Here is a 6,309-nt window from a genome sequence, read left to right on the forward strand (position 1 = left end):
TCTAATGGCTCAATTAAAATATACAAAGCTAGATTAGTAGTAGCGGGTTATATGCAAAAACAAGATATTGACTACTCTGATACATATTCTCCTGTAACTAAAATAGCTACAATTAGAGTCTTGATTGCCTTGACTATCTTTTATGGTCGAATACACCAAATGGATGTAAAAACAACTTTTCTTAATGAAAGCCCATAAGAGGAAATATATATGATATAACCTAAAGACTTTACGGTTGCCAATCAGTATGATGACATACGCAGACTTTAAAAGATCACTTTATGGTCTTAAGTAAGCTTTCAAACGATGGTATGAAAAATTTAATAATACTTTACTAAATAACTATTTCAATGTTAATTCCTCTTACATGTATGTTTACTAAAAGTTATCTGGACCTGATTATGTGATCATCTGCTTGTATGTTGTTGATATGCCTTTTTTTTGTGCAAACATAGATGTGACCGATAATGCCAAGTTGTTATTGTTATCACGTTTTGAAATGAAAGATCTAGACGACACTGATGTTATATTTGATGTTAATATAATGAAAATATGAAAATGGGTTTCTTTTTGTCAATCACACTATGTTGAAAAACTGTTAAATAGATTTGATAATTTTAATGACGCTCTCGTAAGAACATCTTACGTTGTTAGCACGAGTCTTAAGAAAAATAAGGGATATATTGTTTCTCGACTTGAATATACATCGATTATAGGAAGCGTTATGTTTCCAATAAATTGTACTATACCTGATATTGCACGTGTCATTAGTAGATTGAGCAGACATTCACATAATCCAGACAAATATAATCGTGTCGTATTAGAAGGGTATTGTGATGCAAACTAGGTAACTAGCAATGACAAAGTAAGCTCCACTGGTGGATATGTGTTCTTACTAGGTCCGATAGCCATTTAATGAAAATTTGTAGAGCAAACGTGTATAAGAGGTATACATGGAGTATGAATTTATAGCTTTTGAGCTAGCACGATAAGAGGCTGAGTGGCTTTATTAGCCTACCAAGAGATGTACCATCAGGGGGTATCGGTATCAATTTTTTTGCATCGTGATTCACAAGCAAGGAATTGCCAATAATGGTACGTATAATGACAAAATAAGGCATATACGTCTCTGACATGGAGTTGTGGAACAGTTATCAAAATGATGAATTGTCTTCTTGGAATATGTAAGGTATATGAGGAACTTGGCAGGTCTTTTAACCATATACCTAACAAGGATGATAACTTTAGAATCCTCAGTGGGCATGAGACTCAAACTCTTAAAAACTTCACGACCCTTTTAGGTGGTACGATATGAACTTGAAGGATAATTGTGAAATCTTCACAGCTTAGTTTTTGAGTGGATTATCTTTGACAGACTCGATACTATTGGTCATGATATGGACTATATGTGAAGTCTTCGTAACTCATATTTTTAGTGGTCTATTGCTATAGAATTGATTAAGCAATTAACATGGACGTGAGAGTGTGGCTACCTTATATGAAAGAGTTTAAGAGTCTCTTTATATAGCTTTTACAGTGACCTAAGGTTTATATGCATTGCCTTAAATAACACATATTATATCGTAGAATTAAGGAAATTTAAGGAATAAAACGTGTTAGGGGGCCACAATCATAGTCATTCAAATGTCAAGAGGTAACTCATTCTCTTTATAAAGTCGTTGCCCTACTTCACTGTGCATAAATTAAAATCGTAAGATATTGATGCTTAAGTTTAGTCTCCTGTATTTGCTCATAAGTAGTTTTTATTTTTTTTTAATGTTGTTTTATATTTGTTTGTTATACCAATCATTCGTGAGAAATTGTTATGAATGACTTTGGACCAATGCCTATAGCAAAAAGTTAAGCTTGAGAAAAGGGAATGCGTTTTGCCCCACATTGAAAGATTTAACATTGCGAATATGGTATATTTATACACGGGCAAGTTCTACATTTTTTTTTAAAACTAACTCTCTACTACCTTTCCATTCAAAACAAACTATACGTTTGATTTAAAAATTACTATCGTACTTTTACATTTTTTAAAATTATTTGTTGTTTGCCAAGTCAACTGTTTGTTTGTTTTTGTTTTTTTTTTTTTTTTTTTAATTTCAATTTAATGGCAGAGACCATTTTTAAACTATATGGACCAAAGTTGGATATTTTGAAGTACAAAGACTAAAATGGAACAAGTATCAAAATACAATGACTAAAATGATGTTTTAACTTTTTTAGTAACTAATTTAAATAATTTAAATATGTTCGATAATTTAATTTTTATTGACTCGATAATTAATTAATATAACAATATATTAAACAATGCTATGAACCTCAGTGACCAATATTTATAAAATTGTTTCTTTGAGTATTTTCAACTTTCTCAGACCACACCGAAATTCCAACAAAACAAAAGATTTCGTTTGATAATCACTTGATTTTCTATTTTTGTTTTCGAAAATTAAACATATAAACACTATCTCTATCTCTAAATTTATTTGTTTGTTATCTACTTTTTACCAATGGTTTAAAAAACAAAGATAAATTTTGAAATCTAAAAAAATAGCTCTTAAAAATGAATTCAACCATTGTACTTAAAGAATGTACAAATTATTAAAAGGAATGAAGAGGAAACCCACTTAATTTTCAAAAACCAAAAACAAAAAATGAAATAGTTACCAAACGGGGCCAAAATATTTGTAGTTACATTTGTAAACGTGTTAAGTTTGTCACTCACAAATTTTTAAGTTCATACCATGATTGAAAAAAAAAAAATACATTCCTTCCTAATTGTTTTTTTAATTGGATTATAATTTATACAGTAATTTTAAAAAATATTTTTCAAAGTAAAATACGAAGTACATGCAAACAATACTAGCTGATATTAAATATATTAAGGTGTTCAAATAACCCGACAATTCGAACAACCCGGACCACCCAACCAAAAATGTAAGAATTGAGTTGGGTCGTGGATTGGCTAAAAAAATGGGTTGACCCAACCCAACCCGAATTATATATATTGTTTAAAGTTTGATTACTTTGTGAATTTTTAATTTTTTTTTTTTAGATTGTTGTGATATTTATCTTTGTTTAAAGTTTGCAATAAATATAATAGATATTTAATATTTAGCATTTGAAGTTTATGAAGTTTTAGTTATTATCATTTGTTGTACATAAATTAATATATTTTTAAATAAAAAGAAAAAACAACTGACAACCCAATCTGAAATTTAAGGGTTGGGAAGATTGCCAACCCAACTAATCAGAATTTTCGGATTGGTCCAAAACATATCTTCAATCCAACCCATATACACCCTTAAAATATACCATCTAAAAAAATAGTTATCGAACGATTTTATAACTGTATCACAATTCATAAATAATATTTAAAGGAAAATTTGTATATTTCAAACGTTCAATTTAATAATTAAAAATATTTGATACATTATAGGTTAAATGAATTTAACTCAACGTTAATTGATTAATTGATGTTTAATGTTTTTCTTAAAGTCTAGAGAGTTCCATCACTCATTCTGTAATTACTGTACGAAGTTTGAAAAATTGAAATAGTAGACACAAGCCCAACTTAGGATGTAACTACTTTATTTAATGTGTAGACATTTTTCTTGTGGGGCATTTTGATTATTTTTTTTTTTTTTTGAAGTGTATTATCTGTTCAATTTTTATGGTCAATGTACTGCAAATATTCAAATTGAATGTTTTTAATATTTGACTATAGAAAATAAAAAATCGCCCAGAATTTTAGTCACTGATGAAGTTAATTAATTATATTTAATTATAAATTAAAGGAATCTTTTTAAATATAAAAAAGTATTTATATTTTATAACAAAAAATTCCAAAATACAAGTTCTATTGACACTTTTTGCTATAAAGTGTAAATATTATTTAGATTTCTCTACTTAGAAGTATTTTCCTAAATTTTAAATGGTGTTTTTTTTAAAAGTCAGATATTATTTTAGTCATTCACTTTAACACTTGTTCAATTTTAATCAATGTATTTTTAAATGTCCAATTTTGATATTCGTAGTTTGATTACAACTGAAATTTAGTTATTTAAAGTTACTTTCTTTTAATATAAATCGAATCTGGTTAAATAATAATAATAATAATTTTCATGTAGTAACTACAATATAAATATATTTTAAAATTTTACAGTAAAAATGCTAATAGAGAATAAAAAGCTTTTGGAAAAAAAACATTAAAGACTAAATTAAAAAAAATAATAATAAAATTGGACATTTGAAAGCAATGTAATTAACATTGAATAATCCTCAAAATAGATGAATCAAAATGGAATTCTGATAAAATAAATTAAAGGATTTCAAATGGTTGTTTTTTAAGTATCGTATTTACTTTTTCAAATTAATTTTTTGTTTTAATCACATTAGATTTGATCTAATGTAGAGAGAATAATTTAAAGATAATAGTAATAATCTAATATCCTAAAATAAGTATAATTCAATTTACATTAAACAATAAATAATGATAATATCATACAAACACTAACAAAAAGCCACATTTTTCAATACATTAAAAGGAAAACAAAATCACGTGTCCCTTTTTTTTTTTTTTTCATGATATATGTAATGGATTTGAATCCCACATTTTTTTTTGTCGTTATATATTATTATGTCAGTTGATATATGCTAATTTTGACATAAAAAACTAAAAATTTGTTTTGAAATAACATAACAATGTGTGAATTGTTTGTTAATCATTTGTTTTTTGTTTTTTCTTCCTATCGTTTTCAATTCCTTACCGAAGACACTTGAGTTATTGATCAAAATCTAAAATAATGACAATAACGTTTTTTTTTTAAATAATTTTTATTTTTTCAAAACTCGTCTTGATTTTTGAAATATATCGATAGAACGTGGACAATGTAATAGGTAAATTTAGAGATGAAAGTATAGCTTATAAGCTTAGACCTCGTTTCATAACAATTTGATTTTTGAAAATTAAACTTATACAAACTACTTCCACATTTTGATTTGTTTATTTTGTTATCTACTTTTTAGAGTGTTTTAAGAAATCAAACCAAAATGTGAGAACTAACGTGAATATTTTTTAAAATCTTCTTTTTATTTTGAAATTTGACTAATAATTCAAATATTTAATTAGGAAAAAAATGACAATTTTGGTAAACAAGTTGTAAGAAAACAAACACAGGTTTTAAATACCAAAAATCAATTAATCATCAGATGGAATATTGATTTTTTGTTTTTCAATTTGTAAAGATAAGCTTACAAAACATTACTTTCACCCACACGTTTTAATATATTTTTAGATTAGTTTTCTACTGGTGTTTTAAAAGACCAAAATTACGTTTTGAACGAACAATTGAATTTTAAAAAACATGTTTTTATTTTTAGAATATGACTTTGAGTTAAAGTGTGTCTTTAAGATGTGCAAAAAACCAGAATAGATAAATTGGGAAGAAACAAACCCAAAATACAAAAAACATAAGATTGAGAATGAAATTATTATTAAACTATGTCTTAATTACTTATTTCAAGTTCAGAATCCATGTATATAAAACTAAAATTTGTATGAGACTAGGGATTATGAATACTCAAATAGGATAGTTCCCTATCATACGATAGTTACTTTTTATTATTTTATTATTTTTGTTGTTGAAAAATGACCATACATGAGTTGGGTTAATCTATTAACCATTTGACCAATCTCGTCGTTTTGTCAAATGCTTTGTCTCGTTTTCAATTGGTTCTTCTTGTTTGTTGCTTAACCACGCCTTTTTTCTTATAGAAGGGAATGAGACTAGAGATTTTTATCACTACTGCTAGTTTCGGTCGATAACAGATCACCCTTCTCTTATTATTGTTTTAGGTTTATAAGTCACACGGAGACCATAGTACAACCTCCATGTATAAGAACCTTTTCATCGGTCCACGTTGATTTTATTATTATCAATTTTTATTATGTTCTTCTCGTTGTTTTGTGTATTGTTCTCTAGCAACTATGTTGTTTCCTTCTTCTTTTCCAAATCTCATATCACATTTAAAAAAAAAAACCCTTAAAAATCAAAGTAAAATTCGATTAAAAAAATGAAATAAAATTAAACATGAGTAAAAAAAAGAGCAAAAATTTATAAATAATAACATAAAATAATACGATAAACTTTTTAACCTTTTTCATTGGCAGTCGAATTTAAACTAAAAAGTAAGTTTGTTTATTTTATTTCATTATATTTTTGTGTAATGAAGATAACTGTACTTAGCCGAGCTCGAAAAATGTACCATCTCTCACCAACATCAAGGTGCCACGTGTCTTGT

This window comes from Benincasa hispida, chromosome 11 (genome assembly GCF_027475165.1).
Source record: "Benincasa hispida cultivar pf3 chromosome 11, pf3_genome.v1.1, whole genome shotgun sequence".
Lineage (NCBI taxonomy): Eukaryota > Viridiplantae > Streptophyta > Magnoliopsida > Cucurbitales > Cucurbitaceae > Benincasa > Benincasa hispida.